At 43.6% G+C, this 19,765-nt stretch overlaps 1 protein-coding gene across 12 annotated transcripts in view; it reads left to right on the top strand.

Annotated features, from left to right (window-relative positions):
• The window catches only part of RBFOX1 (RNA binding fox-1 homolog 1), a 2,406,891-nt gene that overhangs the window by 673,808 nt on the left and 1,713,318 nt on the right, over positions 1–19,765 (top strand). The window lies entirely within an intron of this gene.

Here is a 19,765-nt window from a genome sequence, read left to right as displayed (position 1 = left end):
GCTGTTTGCTGTGAAGTTAGGGCAAAGCATTCTCCGGGGATATCCCGTGGTCCTATGCTTTGCTGCTGAGCTGTGTACATCCTGCAATTGTTTTCACTGTGATTTGTGGGCAGCCAGGTGTGTTCAATTTTTTAAAAAACATCCCATGTTTCCACTGTCTCCAACCCATACTTCCTTGCTGAGCTGGCTAGTGCCATTTTCAAATTGCTGTCAGCTAGCATGGATCCAACAATGTTCCACGCTGCTATGGTGAAAAGTGCAAATATGCACAGGCTGCTTGGGCTCTATTACAGCACTCAGAGCTTGACAAATTCTGCATTGGACTTTGCCTGTCACATGAGCAGATGATGCAGGACCAGGAGAATATTCTATGGCAGCAGTAGCAGGATTTTCTGCAGCAGCGGCAGCAGGAAGAGGTGGAAGATGTTGAGCTTTAGGAATAAGAGGATCACTCCTGGATGCACCTACACAACATTCAGTGCCCTTTTTGTGTTACATGCAATGATGACTCATAATGGATGTGTTGTAAATAGTTTTATTATGAAAACAATAAAAAACAATCATAAGGTTGTTGCCGGCACCCAGTGCCGAGAGGCTGAACAACAGCTTGAGTGGTTCGTTACCCGGTGTGCTACACCCAATAATCACAACGGGGTGGAGAAGCAGAAACGTTTATTTGAAGCTTCAAATAGGTACAGGGAGATTTGAATCTCAAATCCTGTACACAGAGCAGGAAGTTACACAGGCTTTTATACATCCTTTTTCCCAGCATACTTATCCAATAGCAAGCTGCCCCAAGTATCCATATAGCCAGCCAATCCAGTTCCCAGCTAGTTCCCTGGTTCTCTGTATCATTTGTTAAACTATACATAAAGCTGCTTTATTCAGCATTGTTCTTCTATATCTGCCCTGTGTGGCCTTGCTTAGTTTCAGGCAGTCTGACTCTGCAGCATATTGTTGCAGATTCTCAGCATAACTGCTGTGCGTGCCTCCAGGCGGGAGGGGGGGCGAAGGACACCTGGGCCTAGTGCGAGAGGGCTTCATCGACACTCTTGGTCTTCCATCCCCTCGAGTTACCTAGTGGCCATGCCCCAGTGTCCCCAACAACTCCCCCCTTTGAGAACACTCAACCTTGGCTCTGAGTTTTCTCACTTGGGCTACTTATTTCTTTACAATAGGACTTTGCATAAGCACTTTGTGATAGCCCTGAAGAGAATGACTTATTAACTTTTGCAAAAGGGCCCTAACACATGATACTGCACAGCATAATACCAGTAATACAGGAAAGAAAATTTTCAATAGCAGGCTAAATAAGCCACCAAGCCAAGACGACAAACCCCAGCCTGAAAACAAGGTTTGCAGCCAATCGCTCTCGGGGGCAGTATAGGCAACCTGTGCTCCGGCTCGGGCATGGGTCTCAGCCTGTACCACCTTTTCATAGATCTCATAACTGCTATCATTTACATATACACAACATCGGGGCCCGATGAGGGCACAAACCCCTCCTTGGGATGCCAAGAGATAGTCCAAAGCCAGCCTGTTTTGGAGGGAAAACGTCCTGAGCTGCTGTACCTCTTTATTTAATGTTTTTACTGCTGACCCTAAATCACTAACCGAGTCCTCTAACTCTAAGGCCACTTTCTCAAGTACCATTTGCAGCCTTATAGTATAGTGGCCTATGCATGCCATGGCTGGCCCGGAAACCAGTGGCACTATTCCCAGTACAGAGCACCCTACAAGCTTCTCGGTTGTGAGGGAATTCTTCATATTGCCCTCCAATGCCGTAGTCAGTCGCCGCAGGGTCTTTTCTCGTGACTCAACAGAGGTGTCTCCAGCATTTCTAATCTTTCCTTTGGGCAGTGTGGCAGTTATGGACAGATGAGGAACTCCATGAGCTATATAACAGCTACCTGTCCAGTTGGCTGGCAGCACCTTGTAAGCCTTTCGGCCACATACAAAATAGTGACCCTGTAGGGCCCAGTAAGGACTGTTTCTTAAGGGGATTCCTGGGATATTTAAGGTTGCTTTTCCAAACAGTTCATATGCCCCTAGGGGGGCATCCCATCCTCCTGAATGGGTACAAGTGGGGGCATTTCTAATTGTGCCGTTCAAATTACACTCGCCATAGGGACCACTACAAACCCACCACTGGCTTGCTACATTGGAGATGTTAACTGGACGGCAAGTTACATTTCCAAACCCCTCTTTTGTGGTAAGATTATTTGTAAGAGTTTCCCTAAAAGGGGAGGAACCATTACACCCACACTGCTGGCCTCCCCTTTTGGTCTTTATCCAATACCCATCAGCCCACTGTGTAATAACACAGGAGCTTTTTCCCACAGGACGCCTATAGTGATCAGATTGGTTTCGGGTAAAACATAACACTCCCTCAGTGAGTACTGCAACTGAATACTCCTGGTCCTGATAGGTGGCCTGCTGTAAAGAGGTCTTATTCCAGAACGGCGAGTCCGTTCTTTCCTGCTCTTTGGTGGTGGCTAATTCTGCTAGGGTCAGGGGCAGCATGTCAAGGGGCATTCCCGTTTTGGGGGACAGTGGAGTTGGAGCACATACCCAGCAATCAGTCTGGTTTGTTAAATTAGCAACATGGTGCGCAAGCGAAACAAAGGAGTTATGCTCCCGATATGCACAGTTTGGAAATACCAATACAGAGAATAACAATGTTACCCAATTAATTATCACCAGAGTCTTCCCAACCTAGGGCCTCCAGTACCTGGGTGGGCCCATTTTAGCATTAAGGTGCCCGCTATTTGTGTCTTTTAAACAGGAGCTTTAGCCCGAGATCGTTACTAGATGAGGAGTCAGCAGGTTGGACGGTCCACTGTTCTGCTGACGAGGGGGCGGGTACTGCCTTCAGACGAGAGTGATGGATCCAGTTCTTGTGTCCCTCGATCTTTGCTGCTGTATGGGAGATCAGCAGGACGGTATAGGGTCCTTTCCACTTTTCCTGGAGAGGCTCGTCTTTCCAGGTGCGAACAAGCACAGAGTCACCGGGCTGTAAGGAGTGGACGGGAGTGTCCAAGGGGAGAGGCTGGGAATCCTTGGTATACCTGTGAAGAGACAAGAGAACAGCAGACAGGGAACACATATACTGTGACAAAAAACCATTACCCAACTCCCATTCCCCTGACAGAACCGGGGTGCCATTCATAGGCCATGCCCTTCCAAACATAATTTCAAAGGCACTGAGCCCTAATCTACCCTTTGGGAGAATGCGGATACGGAGTAGGACGAGAGGCAAAGCATCAGGCCATCGCAGTGAGGCTTCTTGGCACACTTTTGAGAGATGCCGTTTAAGGGTCTGATTGGTACGCTCCACTAACCCACTGGCTTGCGGTCTCCAGGGCGTATGGAGTTTCCAGGGGATCTGTAAGGCATGTGAGATGCTTTGAATGATTACGTGAAGTGTGTCCCATTGTCAGATTCCATCCACGGGGGGAGTCCAAAGCGAGGAATGATCTCCTTAACAAACTTGAGGGCCACTGTTCTGGCAGTGCAGTTACGGCATGGGAAGGCTTCTGGCCATCCGCTGAACCGATCCACTATAACAAGGAGATATTTGAACCCTTGGGTCTGGGGAAACTCAGTAAAGTCTATTTGCCACACTTGTCCAGCGCCCGGAGTGGGTTCTAGGGCAGCTGGTGGCACAGGATGTCCCAGTCGGGGGTTATTCTTTTGGCAGACTAAGCAGTCCGCTTGTACCTGGGCAGCCAGGGGTCGGAGTCCGGAAGTGATAAAGTATTTTCCCATTAGTTGGATAAGTGCTTCCCTGCCAGCATGAGTGGTTTGATGTAGTTTCTGCAGCACTGGCCAGATTAGGCCCTTTGGTAAGAGGACCTTCCCTTCTGGGGAATGGAGCCATCCCTCCTTTTCCCGGAGACCGAGTTTGTCAGTTAGCTGTCTCTCCTCCCCAGAGTACTGAGGGGTTGGAAGCTCCCCTACTGATGGGATAAGGGCATGCATATGGGCGTTCTCAGTCTGAGGGGATGGCAGGGTGGCAGCATGCTTAGCCTCTCTATCTGCCCGGGCATTACCTCTGGCCACATCTTGATCCTCCCTTTGATGGGCTTTACAGTGTACCACCGCCACTTCCGAGGGAAGTTGTACGGCTTCTAGGAGCCGGAGGATTTGGGGCCCGTACTTGACTGGGGAGCCTTGGGCTGTCAGCATTCCCCTTTGCTTCCATAGGCCAGCATGAGCATGCAGCACACCAAAAGCATACTTTGAATCAGTAAAAATGTTGACCCGCTTTCCTTTTGACAGTTCAAGTGCACGGGTCAGGGCTATTAGTTCGGCAAGCTGGGCAGAGGTCCCAGCAGGCAAATCTTCAGCTTCCACAGTGTCACGGAGGGTCACAACAGCATAACCCGCCCTCCTGTGCCGATCTATTACAGTACTGCTACCATCAGTGTACCACTCGTAATCTGCATTTGGGAAGGGTACATCCTTTAAATCCGGACGGCTGGAGTACTGGGCATCTATGATCTCTATACAGTCATGTTTCTGTTCCTCTGTTTCTGGCAAGAGAGTGGCTGGGTTAAGGGAGGGGCAAGGCTGTAGGGTGACTTCAGAGTTCTCTAACAGCTTAGCCTGGTACCGAGCAATTCAAGCCTGGGTGAGCCAAAGCCCTCCCTTTGCATCCAATAAGGCTTGGACCATATGGGGAGTATAGATTTGCATAACCCCTCCCAATGTTAGCTTCTCGGCTTCCTCAAGCACTAGGGCAGTAGCTGCGACTGCCGGTAAACATGCCGGCCAACCCTTTGCAACCTGATCCAATTGCTTAGAAAAATAAGCCACGGGACGTCTCCATGCTCCTAACAGCTGTGTAAGCACTCCTAGGGCCACCCCCCTTCGTTCATGTACATACAACTGAAATGGCTTAGAGAGATCCGGCAGGCCTGGAGCCGGGGCTTCCATCAATTTTCTTTTCAGGATTTTAAATGCCCTGTCAGCCTCGGGGGTCCAATAGAAGGGGTCATGATCTGCTCCTTTTACACAGTCATACAGGGGTTTAGCCCACAGTCCAAACTCTGGGATCCATATCCTGCAAAAGCCTGCCATACCCAGAAATGCCCTGAGCCGCTTACGGTTACTTGGGGTAGGAACTTGACAGATAACTTCCTTTATTTCGCTTGAAAGCTGACGCTCCCCTTGTCGTATGTGAAATCCAAGGTACTGTACCTCTGGGAGGGCAATTTGAGCCTTACTCTGTACTACCCGATATCCCTAGAGTCCAATAAAATTCAGGAGGCCCACGGTGGCTTTAAGGCAGGGGGTTTGGCCCACAGTGGCAATTAACAAATCATCTACATACTGCAGAAGGAGGGCCTCCTCATTATCCCACTCCTCTAGGTCCCTGGCCAGAGCCTGGCCAAAGAGGGTGGGGGAGTTTTTAAATCCCTGGGCCAACACTGTCCAGCAAAGTTGCTTTTTAACCCTTTTTCGGTCCTCCCACTCGAAGGAGAAGATCTCCTGTGACGGGGTGGCAACTGGGATGGTAAAGAAAGCATCTTTCAGATCAAGGACTGAAAAATGGGTATACTGTCCCCCTATAGAAGCCAATAAGGTAACGGGTTAGGGACAAGAGGGTGCAGAGTCTTAACCCGTTCATTGACTGCCCTTAGGTCCTGTACCAACCGATACGTGCCATCAGGCTTCTGTACGGGTAGAATGGGAGTGTTCCAGGCTGACTGACATTCCCAGAGAATACCATACATTAGGAATCGATCTATAGTTTCCTGTAAACCTTCTCTGGTTTCCCTCTTGCTTGGATACTGTTTTACTTGCACTGGGCCTTTCCCTGGTATGAGCTGAATAGTAATGGGGGTCTGGTGGGTGGCCTTTCCTGGAATCCCTGATGCCCACACAAGGGGGTACACCTGGTCTTCCCACGGGCTCCATTCTGGGGCTTGCATGGCTGAGGGCTCAACTGCAAGGGTCATTCTCAGGGGTAAGGTAAGGGTTATTTCGTCCTCAGTAAAATGCAGGGTGGCACCGAGGCAACAAAGCAGATCCCGTCCCAGCAGAGGTGTTGGACACTCAGGGAGGTATACCAGCTTGTGGGATATAGTCCTGTTTCCCAAAGCGCATTCCGCTGGGGCATACACTGGGCACTTGGTGTCCCTGCCTGTGGCTCCCACCACAGTAAGGGAATCTGCTACTGGCAACTGAAGAGGCTGATTTACGGCAGTTCAGGCCGCTCCAGAGTCCACTAAAAAATCTATTTCTGAGCTTCCCACCCGCATCTTTACTCGGGGTTCCGGGGGTAGGGTGTTCCGTCTCCCCTGACACCCCTATTCCTGCTCCGCCATCGCCATCATAGGGGCACCCCCCTTTTCTTTCCTCTTTGGGCACTCATTTTTCCAGTGTCCCTCCTGTCGACACAGGGCACACTGGTTGCGACCCAGTCGTCTCTCCTGCGGGCCCGGATGGTCGCGTCCACAGCCCCTTCCTCCCCGGCCACTTCTCTTAGTGCCGGCCTGTACCGCTGTTACCATCAATCTCAGTTGCTTTCTCTCCTTCTCTGTCTCTCTCAGACTATAAGCTCGGTTTGCAGTCTCTAAGATTTGTGCCATGGTCATGCCCTCCGTTCCAGGCGGGAGAGGGGGCCAAGGACACTTGGGCCTAGTACGCAGAGCTGCTGCGAGTGCCTCCAGGCGGGAGGGGGGGCCAAGGACACCTGGGCCTAGTGCAAGGGGGCTTCATCGACACTCGTGGTCTTCCATCCCCTCGAATTACCTAGTGGCCATGCCCCAGTGTCCCCAACAAGGTTATAATAAAACCAATGGAAAAATAATATCTCTGTATTTGGAAATACACTGAACTAACCAATCTTCTTAAATCAACTACCCCCAACCCTTTAATTACTGCAACAGTGCAGACAAAACTCAAAGTGCAACAGTAAGAACATTTCAAATACAACAGTTTGGGGGGCAGGTGCATAAAGGCAAAGGTGTGTCGGTTCCTTGCCTCTGGCTCTTCTTGTCCACATGGGTTCTGTGGTTGAGTGCCTCAGCTCAAAATTCTTAGAAGCATTGCAGGACTCCTAGGTGCAAGTGGTCTCAGTGCCCAGATTGGATCTGAGAAGTGAATGGGAGCCACTTGGAATACTGCTGCAGGTATGCGGAGTTTAGGAGTTGCTCGCTGGTCCAAATAGCAAGCACTGTCCAGGGGCTGAAGGACATGGCTGAGTCCCAAATTTGAGGAATGCAGGGTCTATTGTCTTAGCAAAAGCATGTTTTGCAGGAAGGCATTCTAGCTCAGTACAGTGTCCATGACTTGCCTCTGCAGCTCTCTGTCTTATTCCATGCTGCCCTTCGCCACAGTGATGCTGTTCTTGGCTACAGCCATGCTTTCCCTGACCACTGAGATGCTTTCCTTGGCAACTGCCACAATCTCTTGGGAGAGCTGCATTGCCCTCTCCATCTGGGTCCTCCATCGCTCAGCCCCCATTGCTCAGCCAGCCTGGTTTGCCTCTGAGACTTTGCAATGAGTTCTGCAAACATCTCAACCTAAGTCTTCCTTTTACTTCCCCTCAGCATCATTCTGACAAATGGACAAAAATGCATATCTGAAAATTCCATACTGTGTCATCCTTTACAATAAATTCCAGTTTTGAAAAAGCTGATCACCATCCTTGTTGTGGATCTGCTTTGCAATATTCACACCTTATTCATGTGACTGACCACAAGAACTTCTTGAACTAATGCTTCTCTCCAGTTGGCAATAAAACAGGAGAGCTAAGCATGACTCCAAGTAGCTGAGCAGGCATGTTGTGGAGCTTCTGTGGCGCTATTGTGGTTCTATCACCATAATAATAATACACTGGAATCCAAAAGCAAATGAGCAAAATCTGTCTCTGTGCCAAGTTTTAAAAGGGGGAAAGGTCATCCTGGAAACCTGACACCAGGGCAAGGAGGGCACTCAAGTAAACAGAGAGGTCAGTAGTGATTGACTTGCAAAACATTATGGGGTAGCTGTTGGAAATATGCAAGAAGTGGTGTGCAGCAATTGCATGTACATGAACAAAAGACTAAAGTAATTCAATTTGAAGCAAACCTAGTCTACTTTGCAAGAGGACTCCAAAGTTCCTGATAAATGCAGAGTTAGTGTGCAGTGATGGGTTGTGTCATGTGTACACAAGCATTTTCAAACTGGATTAAAAAAACTGTGTAGACAAGCCCTAAGGCCTTACAACTCTGAATTTCCTAGCTCTTTTAGAGCTAAGACCTTTAACATCCTTTAAAGACCTTTAATGGTATTTTCTATTAGTATCCAAAAAAGTGCAAGTTCTGTTTTAAATATCTTTGTTACTGCCACATCTAGTTTCATCATTATTGATAGAAGCACATTTTAATGTACTGTAAAGAGTGATGACTGTTGAGAAGTAAGAGGATATATCTTATTTCATTTGTACCTTTTAAAGGCTAGTTTTCTTACAGAACAGGGTAATGGCTTGTGGAATATTTTAGATTTGGGGGATTTTAAAACTTTTTATTGTTCCTTCAAGCATTACAAGATTCAGACAATTTGTTAGACTGGCCTTTTTTGCATCAGTTTGCACAATGACAACCTCAAGTAGCTTTAGTCTAGCACAAAACTTGCACATGGCAATAATATGTTAACATCTGTTCTGTACAGCAGACGTACAATGACCTTGGTGTATCATCATTAATTTCCCCCAAAACAAACCAGCCAGAACTATTGCTAGTAGAAACAATTTAAAGAACATCAGCATATAGTCAAACTTATTTACTCTGTGACATTGACAGAAGGGTTGTTGCTATGCTGACTGAAATTCATCAGGATCATAAAGGAGAGATCCTTGCCTTGAATAAGTACTGTAAAAATGGTTGGCGTGCTGTAGACATTTTTGCTCACCCCTACTGTGACCAGACAACCCAATATCAGGACCATCCCAATATTAGGGGCTTTGTCTTACACGTGCAACTATATGCCACCCGACACCCCACCACCCCTGACAAAAAGTGTTCCAATTTTTCACATTTAATATCTGGTCACCCTACTCACCCCAGTAGAAGGTGGAATGGAGTGTGTAGACTTTAGGAAAACCTTGAATAGGTTTTCAGGCTTCATATTTAATCAGAACACATCTAGGCAATGACAAAGATCTTTGTCTTCATTCCTATACCTTACAAATTCCAAGTGCAAATGCTTCAATCACACACAAGGTAAGAAGTCCCCCAGGAAATTCTGGTGTATATATTAGAGGCCGGATCTTGAGCCGGGGTATCAGTGCAGCTCCATTGGTTTCAGTGCAGCTATGCTAATTTACACCAGCTGAAAATCTGACCCAGTATATGTTGTTGTTGTTGTTGCTCCTTTGCACGGTCCATAAAACAGATGAGCCTCTTGCAAACAGGCCATTTAATTTAAATGGTTAACTCAGAAGTGGCCGAACCAATGCTTTTAATAAAGATGGGACATTCACTTAAAAAACAAACAAAAAACCTACCTTTGGACTGTGAGGAATTTGTCAGGCTTTATCAAAAATAAATATGCATGTCAACTGCTTACTTACTTACCTTTCTTGGCTCATGAGGCTCTGAATTATCACTGCCAAAGCACCTTCTAAAGAAATATGCTTTCTAAGTGGGGACTGCATTGTTTGATGCAGTATCCCTCCAGATTGGTGGCACAAACCTCAAGGAAAGAATTGAAAGATAATTTTCAAAACAATTAAAAGGCATTCCCTTATGCACTGGCTTTTTGCTAATCAGCTTTACTAGAAACCTGATTTCCACAGTACCCAGAGAGGCAGAGGAGGTGAGGGCAAGAGGATGATATTGAAATTCATTAAACTACTGAAAGTTTCCAGAGATGTGGACTTCCTTGGAGCTCTGAGCCACAGTTTATTGTTAATGGAGTTACTGGGCCAAGTTCAGCATCATATTTGACCTCCCATTTAGGAGTCTGATGATGTGTGAAAGCCTTGCTGTCAAAAAGGAGTGATAGTGATGCAATTTTAGGGGCTAATGATTCTGCTGACCTAATGTCCTCATACAGCTGCTTTCTATTACTGTTGCTTAACTGGGACATTGTAAGCTCAAGGGACTGACTGTATATAATGAGCTAGCTGTGCAATTGTGGCAGCTATAGCAAAGGATGCTGGATCTAAATCTATCTACTAGTTGGATTCATCATCTAGTTTTATATTATTCTGGCATAATGTGGACATTCCAAACAATTTGAGTTCATTGCTCCAGTTCAAAATGGATAGTGCTACCCAAAGCTTCTGTACTGCTACGAGGTAGGAATGTAAAGGAGTTGTTTCATAGCTATTTCCCTATACTGTAGCCCTTTCTCACTGGAGTGGTCCATACTCCTGCAGAGTTGCCAGTATGTGATAGGTATTGCCAGGGTTGATTTTCTGAATAACCCTGGGGCCTGGATGCCACAAGAAACCTGTGTGTATATTCTGGTAAATTTTAGGTTATTATCTTTCCAGGAGGCTGAGGAGGAAAGCGGAGCAAAGCAGTATAAATTCCACCTGAATGCACATAAAATTATGCAGTGGCCCCCAAGACTTATTTGAAGGAGCATTGCTGACTCTCCTGTTTCCCCACCCCCACATCCATGGGCCCCCCACAGTTCTCCCTTAGTTTCAGACTGACAAGCCTGACATTTTCTTTTTGCTTATGTCATCACAGGCCTCTTTCAACTGTTCAGTAGCCTATTGCCAACTGCCTCTCTGGAGTGGTACTTGGCCCAGATTTGGGATGGAGCTGCCTTTCTGCAGCTGAGAGAGGAAGCCTGCTGGGTCTGAGAGATGCACTGCCAAGAGTTCTAGGGTGCCAGTTATCTAGGATGTGTTTTCAAAACCTAAAACTGTCTCAACCAAACTGGGTGTCTTGGCAGGAGTGCTCAGGCAAACAGTTGATGGTCATTACTGATTCCAAGTTTAGGTCTATACAAGATGTGCTTGGGGCAAGGGACCACATCTACATCTGTGTACATTGTCTAGCTGTGGAATCACAGTCTTGATTGAGGATCTAGGTCCTACTTTAATAACAGACTGAAGGCCTGGGTTCAAATGAGGTTTATGGTCTCTACCAAGGCTATGCTGGGAGAGCTCTGCAACCCTGGAGAATGCCTACCTGTGATATGACTATCATTCCTCTACTGAAGTAATTTTACATTCATATTGCAGCATCTTGATTCCCAACGATTCCACAGTGATTCAGAGAGTAGGAAGTAGAAAGAGTGACGTGGCCAAACTTAGGGAGCGATCAGGGACTCAATTTCCTCTTTCCCCCCTCCTGCCCAAAGAAGGAAGCCCAAAGAACTGGTTTCTCAGTTCTTATTTTTTAAATGTTTTGATGTTTGTTGTAATCTCTTTAAAGACCATTTAGTAGTGTCTATATCAGTAGGGGGTAAAAGCAGATTTGAAGTGAGTTCCTGTATTTCCCAAGTCTTTGTTTATTTTATGGAATGATTTTGCCAGTACTCTTCAAACTTTTTCTGCAGGAAGTTTGTAATATTTTTATGCCCCACAAGATTTGTAATGTCCCAAAAAGACACACTCAGAATTGCCAACTCTTGTGATATTATTGAAAGTCTGGTGATATTTGGTGTTTTACCTAAATCCCTATCTCCTGGAGTCAGATTATTAGGATCTCACTTTTCATTAAAAAAACAATTTTAACAGGTGGGCCGGACAGCCTACTAGTTAGAGTGCATGGCTTCCAGCCCCTTGCTTGGTTGTATGGCCTCAGTCTTTAAGGCTGGGTCCTAGCCTAGGGCGCTGTGTTTGTCAATCCCTGAGTGGTGGCAACCCTCCTGGCAGGGAGTCTAAACCCGCTGCCCTGAGCTGCTTCCTACCAGAGTCTGTCCAGTTTGGGCCATAGCCCCTCTAGTCCAATCAGTTGGGCAGCCTGCTTCCAACAGGGCCCTGTCCTGCTTCCAATAGGATCCTTGAGTGGCTCTTAGTCACGGTCCCAGGCTCCTTCAGCCAGGGCAGTCATAAGTTGGTGACGCCGAGTCCCACAATGTCCCAGAGCTTCGCCCACTCAGTTGCCTCCAGTGCCAGAGGCTCCTAGGTCTCCTCCAGTTTCCCGTGGCTGGGGAGACAATGCTTCCTCCCAGGTGGCTGCCTTGGCAGGCAGGTTAGTGATTTTTCCTTTCAGTTAGAGATGTGGCTAGCTCCAGCCCCTTCACCAGTCAGCACCGAACTGAGCCAAGCTCCCCACATTTCTCCCTGCTCCAGGCCTGACATTGGCTACAGGTATAATAGGGCAGGGCAAGCTGGGCCCAAAGATTCTCTTTAAACCATGCTGTGCTGGCTGGCAGCAACTCTGCTTCATCACAGCAATTGTATAAATCCTCATGTTTGTGGAGAAAACTTGAAAATTTAAACCCCAAAAGCTCAACAGCCAGAAGCAAAATCATTAGAAAATTGTTTTTAAAGCTAATTTCATGATTTCCTCAGTACATAAATGTGGAACAAAGAATTCAGTTTCCATAAACTGAATTTGGCAATAAAAAGCATGCAAGGTAACAGATTTAAAATCAGATAACATTCTTATCCTATGAAAGTGCTACTGGGATATGCAATGTCCTCAGATAATCAGAACGTTGATTTTGTCTCATCTGAAAGACAGCACCTCCAGTGACAGCCTCTATCAACAGTCTTCTCTCTAATTTATGTCAAAGATATGTCTACACTGGAGCTGGAGATGTGATTTCCATTTTGCATATATGTAAATGAATTAGCTTTGATCAAGCTCGTGTGCTAAAAATAGTAGTGTAGCTGTGGCAGGCTGGCAGTGGGATGGATTAGCCAAAGTGAGTACTATCCTGTCGAAGACTCTAGGTACATACTTGACAGCTAGGCCATTCTGCTGTCCAACAGGGTGGCTATACTGCTATTTTTAGCATGCTAAGGCAATCAAAGCCAGCACGTATACATTTGCCCAAGCTGGAAATTACATCTCCAGCTCTAGTGTCTATGAAATTTACAACTGTTTATTTCACCTGTTTTCCATTTAGTCAAAGTTCACGATTTTTTAAATATATATGAAATGTCTGCCTTTATGAACACTTAGGTGCCAGTTTTATAGTTAGTTTACTACATTCAAGCAACAACCAGTGGTTTAAGGTCTATGACTTTTGACTTCCTACACATCTGTCAAAGTGGGGTAGTTCAGCTACAGAGAGACGTTCTTGATGATATCCTCCTGCTGGATAATTTCCCGGGCCATCTCATGTAAATGCAAAGTTGGTCAGGTGTGTTAATGAATCTTTGTTTGTTCCTTTTTCTGGCTGGCTTAATTTACATAGGTGACTTTGGCTTTTTTTAAACTAGAATTTATTTTAAAGGATGTGACGGTCTGGAATTTTCAGATATGCTTATTTGTCAGTATTATGCTGAAAATTCTCCTTCTGCAAAGTATAAACATGCCCTAGTTTCTTTTGGGTTTAGCCCGGGGGGTGGGGAGGGGGTTTGCTATAAAAAGATCTCTTGAAAAGTTTTCACAACTAGCATTAATTCTGAGGTTAGTTAGGCCAATTGTGACCATTGTTCTTTTTTAAAAAATTGAGGATTCAGAGTTTAAGAATTCTTCATCAAAGTTTAATAAATCCTATTGGCCAAAATATTCTTATATTTGCTTAATTTGGCAAATTAAAAACAACAAACGTACCATGAAATTTATAATCTATACTTGTAACACTGGTTAATGTTGGCGGGGGTGGGGGGAATCCAAGTCTTTAACTTTTGAAATCCATTTTAGCACATTAAAGTTTTGAGCTATGGCTCAGTTGAGGGGAAATAAAAGTGAGTCTCTTGTTAAGTAGGTGCAATGATTGATGACCTGTCTAGCTCTGTCATTAATCAATACACTAGTAGAAACATGGCTTAGGTGACCAAACTACATGAGTGAACATTCCTGAAATTCAGCCCTTGTTGGGACCAGATAAGGATGAGGTCTGTGGCTGCTTTTCCTGTTCTAGTGAGAGGTGGGTGAAACCTAACTTCATCTCCACTGCCAAGGTGTCACCTTTAGAATATAGTACGAAAGTCAGAGTAAAGTGGTTAACCATAATTCAGCTAGTCAGTAAGAAGGTTTTTCAGAACTACTTTCATGGGTATGTTGTGGAAGCATTTAAACTCATCCAAAAAGCAAATTTAGATTATTTCCTTTTTAATCATAACTTAAATTAATGTGAATTATTTAAGTACATTCCAGGCATCATATTTAAGTTCAAATAAGCATAATGCTCTAGATGAGTATTATCATATGGTTTTTGGTTGGTCGGTTGTTTTTTTTGGTAATTTTGTCAACTAAATTGTCAGGCATTATTTTATTGCAGTAGAAAGTCAACAGATTTTTTTCAATCCTGCTATGTAATTAGTACTCTCCTGCTATTATAGTTAATAACAGTGAACCAGAGATAATGCAGGTAATTTCTTGTATAACGAAACTGAGAAAATGTAAGTAATATTCAATATACCACCAGTTTTATCATATTCTGTCTCCAAAATAGCTCCAACAACTCAAGTACATTTTGTTCAGCAGCATGAATGAAATGGCTGTGAATCACTATCAGAGGTATATTCTGTACCTAGAGGCACCAGACAAGGGACTGCTCCAGGCAACTGAATGAGAAAGAAAAGTTTGAGAGTTTTGCATATCAGTTTTGGCACACAGGTGAATTCATATGTTAGCAAATCCTGTAGCACAGCAACTATCAGATGTTAATTAAGGATAAAAAAAGCAGGTTCAGAAAGCATTTTTTAAAATATTCAAACCTCTATGAACCAAATTCTTTTTTAAAGTTCCGTTTTCTTTAGACAAATAGTCCCCCATTCACACACCCTGTCAAACTTCTGTCTCAGTATCCTCCTCCATGCAAACCTTAATTAATATCTTACAAAAATCTATGCTCAAGTAGCTGCAGGGCTGTCTCTCTTTGGATCTTGTTTCAATGGGACTACTCATGAGGTAAGCAATCAGTGTAAAAGTGGCATAATCTGTCCTTGTCTGAATAAGAGCACAGAATCTCCTTATTGTGGTCAGGGATTGCACTTCTCACCAGCTTGCCCTCCTCTTTATGACGATCTTTTACGTACGTAAAGTCTGTTCTCATGTTTCCCCTCAGTCTTCTCTTCTCCACACTAAACAAACCCATTTTTTTCAATCTTTCCTCATTTTCAAGACCTTTAATAATTTGTTTTGCTCCCTGCTGGACTTTCTCCAGTTTCTCTGCATCTTTCCCCAAGTGTGGTGCCCAGAAGTGGACACAATACTCTAGCTGAAGCCTTATCAGTGCTGTGTAGAACAGAAGAATTACTTCTTATGTCTTGCTTACAACACTCCTGCTAATGCATCTGAGGATGTTGTTCACTTTTTTTTGCAATAGTATTACTTTGTCAACTCATTTCTAGTTTGTGATCCTCTATAACCCCAAAATCCTTTTCTGCATTACTCCTTCCTATGCAGTCATTTCCCATTTTGTATTTGTGCAATTGGTTATTCCTTCCTAAGCATAGTACTTTGCATTTGCCCTTATTGAATTTCTTCAGTTTTGTCTAGATCATTTTGAATAGTCCACTCTGGCTGCTGTCACCAAAGTTCAGTCATGCAGAACAGTATCATTCACATTTTTTGTTTGTTGTTTTGTAGAGCCCAAAAAACGGTGAGACATGGCTCATATCCATCAAAATTGTATTCCAATAAACTAATTTGCTAGCACACCTATCATCTCCCCGTTGAGGGGGAAAGTTCTCAGGCTGCTTTGCTAGCATTAGCGGTGAGGGGGAAAAAACAACCAGACCTGTCTGTTACATTGTCAGTGTCAATTCTGGTCTTTGTAAATTGTTTTTCCTCTTTTTCTGTGGAGTTTGCCAGTTCTCAGAATCCTTTCTCACTAAACAGCCTGCAAATGCCTGAAGTACAGTAGATCGTTTTCTTAAATTTACAGTATGCTCCCCCCACTGCAAATACTCTTGCAACCTCTAAGTTTTACATCTGAAACCGCTGAAATTAGAAAGTTATGACTGGGCATGGGGGAAAAAAACACTTACTGAGTTGAAAAGGCCTTTGGTTTGGCGTGAACTGAATTTGAGCCCTTACTAAATGTGTTTGCAGCACATTTTGCACAATGATGATTAGTAAGTTTCTTGAAGAACACACCTAAGGAAGGCTGTGCTGCGTATGCATACATGGCTAAGTTAGATAAGTAATGAAAAGTGTTAGCTAAAGGTTTGAATGATTTAGGGAGGACTTAGGCACACTTTTAAAAGTGGACCCAGAGCTGGCAGAGCCCTTGGTTCATTCTCTGTCAATCAAGTAAGATGCAAAGACCTCAGGGAGGAGAACTGTACATATTCCAAGATGTACGGGAAGGAGTTCCAGTCTAAGGAACCTTTAATAGCTTTGCTTTCCCAGTTCCAAGAATTTACAGAGACAAATTATCTCATAAAGATTTCTTAAGGTACACAGAAAACTTCAGCTCTTTTAAGTGGCATAAATCGGAATATTACAGTGGTGTCCAGCCAAATGGTTAAATAATTTCTGGCAGGCAAAGAGTTTGAATCCTAGAGCATGCAATGTCTCTGTATGTTTTGTTTTGGTCTTGGTTTTTTTTCTACCTTTATTCTTTTAAAAGAGCATTTTAAGGACTTTTGTTCAAAAATGATGTTAAGTGAAAATTTCAGCTTCTTGTTTAAGCACTCAGATGTTAAAGAACTGCCATGATTCAGGTTGCATGTGCAGTTTTAATTCTGCACTTCGTTTGTAGTATGATATTAGTTTTAAATACAGGATCATGTAGTCATGATTTGGCTGGCTGCAGTAAATAACATAACTCCCAGTTTATGCTGGCTAATGGAAATTTCCACATGCACACTCTCATTCATGTACCTACAGATGATCTTTCCTTCAGTGTTAAAATCCCATGAAGTTCAGATGCATTAAACATGGATTGCTCCTGCACCACTGTATCTACATTTCCCTCTGTATTTGTGGTATTCCCTATATTTCGAATGGAAAATTACACAGTGAATTTAACTATTATGGGTGGCAAATGTCCAGTTTATAAGGAGGGTCTGCTGTAGCTCATGTAAACAAGTCCCTTTATTCTGGAGCCTGAATTCCTACATTGCTTCTACCAAAAATGATGAATTAATTACAGCTTACTTAAGAAACTAATATAGGAGCATGTGGCTTTGTATCCCAAAAGCAGTGTCAGTTGATTAGGACAGGAAACCCTCACCTAAGCTGTGAATCCTCCTAATGAAGTCACTGAATCCTTAAATAAGACATAACAGAGCAGGGACACAGCAAGACAGAACAGAAGAATTTACTACCTCATGAAAATAATAGGCGATAACAATAAAGTACTGCAAGTGAGACAATCTGCAAAGGACCACACCAGCCTTCAACAGTGAGATCAAGGAGCTATAAGAGACATGTCTACAATGCGATCCTCATTTTTCATCTAGCTATACCAATTAGCTCATCAGGTGCCAAAGTAGCTGCTACTAGTTCTCAGAAGTCAGCAGCTGTTACAAAATCAGTTTAAGAAAAAAAGAGCTTCTTCACACTGACAATTTAGTTAAAGGAAGAATTTTTTAAATATAATAAGAATTCAGGCCCATAGTGTCAGGGATTTTCAAGCAGCTGCTCTAAAAGGGTGATACCTTTTATTTTATATAGCTCATATTATCCAATTGTATTGTGAACAAAGACTAAAGTTTATTTGCAGTATCGAATAAAATATTATTGTGAAGCTCTGGGCTTGGAATGCACCTCTCTCTTAGGCCCCAATTCACAAAAGCATCTTTGCTCAGGACAGCATTAAAGATTGACCTTGGTATCTTTATCCTGACTGAGCTTCATAACCAGTCTCGATTCTTGCCTTTGACCCCAGCTCAGCAGTCACCACTGACTCAGCTTCCTAAGCCCCAGCCATTACAGTGCAAGTGTCCTACAAAAAGCATGCTGTTTTTCAGTAGCTGTCCACAATCCCACTCTTCTGTCTTCAGTCTCTTGCACTTTGCAAATATGAAATAAGTACATGCTGCCCTGGAGAGCTCACATTCTGATAGTCAAACTCAAAAATGCAAAGGGAAGGGGGAAAGGTGGCAAAGTGGTAACTGATCACATTAGGAAAGGTACAGTTTTGCAAAAGATTTTTTTTTCATATAAAGATAATCACAATTACTCTCAATGTAGCCATAATCAGCTGGTTAGTTTCCTGTATGTTGTTAGATCTGTAATATTAGTGGCAGCTATGATTTATGATTGTTAATTAAACATTAGTTTGAAGAATGTTGAATTATTTAAACGGAACGACTCCATTTCTGCCATATGATATGCAGTGCCATGTATATTATGGATCCTGGTGCTTCACGTACAAGTCAATTTTTACTTATGTTATCATAGATACCTTCTAGGGCAGTAGAGTTGATTTGTGAGAGATGTTGCATTGTATTCAGCCTGGGAGGCTGTATTCCTGTCATGCATGGGTATTTCTCAGAACAGTTGTTTCACACTCAGAAATCTTCATCCTTGCCCCTGCTTTGAAAGTTATGCTTGATCATCTTTTTTGGTCACATACACCTTACTACAAGCAGAGGGATGCTTCCAGACTTCGGTGGTCCCTTCCCCCACACACACTACCGTCCCGAAAGCTAAGCAAAAGTGGTGTCATTGAAAAAGAAAAAGGGATTTATTAACTCAAACAGAAAGACACTTTTATTATTTTCATGCAGAAAGCATTATAGTCAGGTACTGGTATTACATTATTCAGAAGACTATTTTCCATAATTAACACATCGAAACTGTTTTCATCATAGTATTACTTCCTTCAGGACACTTGAAAACAATAAGCAAGAATTAGTCCTTGAGCTTTTTTCTTTTAAAATTTCTTTCAAAAATACATCTTTTACAAAGAATATCAAACAACTCTTTATATTCATTGCAGAATCTGCTAAATCTTTCATCCATACTATTGCAAAATAGCCAATGATTGTTAATTTATTAATATTAATTAGCTGTGCAATGTCAGGCTACTGTGTTTTATTTTAATGTGTTAAATTCTCCTTCCACTTATGCCAGTGCAACCCCATTTGACTACATTTCACTGCCCAGGGTTAGAAGGGAAGAGAGAATTTGGCCCTCCGATCTCAAAAAACTGTCTTGCAGTTTATGTCTAGAGTATGATTCAAATTTAAATGTGATGCATGTTAATATAATGAGTCTGACTCTCACATTAAGGCCACTTTACATCACTCTGGCTGTGTAAAGTTGCCTTAAAATTGGAGTAAATTATATGTGTGCCAACTTTAAGTCCTCTTTACATGTCTAGAATGGTGTAAAGTAGCCTTAATGTAAATGAGAATTATGTCTAATGTGTGGATTGAAACTTATGGAAGTCTGTATACTTCAGCAATAAACTCTTAATAACCAGGGGACTGGTTGATTCTAGGCTATAGTAATGGGCTACATATCTTTCTACTTCTGAGTGTAGTCAAGTTACTGATCGGTGGTGGCAAAATGTCATTGCTGTGGCATGACTGTTGAATGGTCTATGGTGAAGTGAGTTGTTTGCGTCGGTGCAGTTCCTAGTGATCTACCATGACAATTGGCACGAATTTGGCAATCACAGCAGAGAGGCTGAGATTTGAATGGCCCTGAAAAGTCAATTCTTCTGTCTCACCATTAGAGATGACCATAGGAGTGTATTGTACAAAAGCCATTGTACTGCTGGAGCCTATGTA

Source organism: Natator depressus, chromosome 10 (genome assembly GCF_965152275.1).
Source record: "Natator depressus isolate rNatDep1 chromosome 10, rNatDep2.hap1, whole genome shotgun sequence".
Lineage (NCBI taxonomy): Eukaryota > Metazoa > Chordata > Testudines > Cheloniidae > Natator > Natator depressus.
Note: the sequence above shows the minus strand (reverse complement) of the source record. Positions and strands in the feature narration are given on the sequence as shown.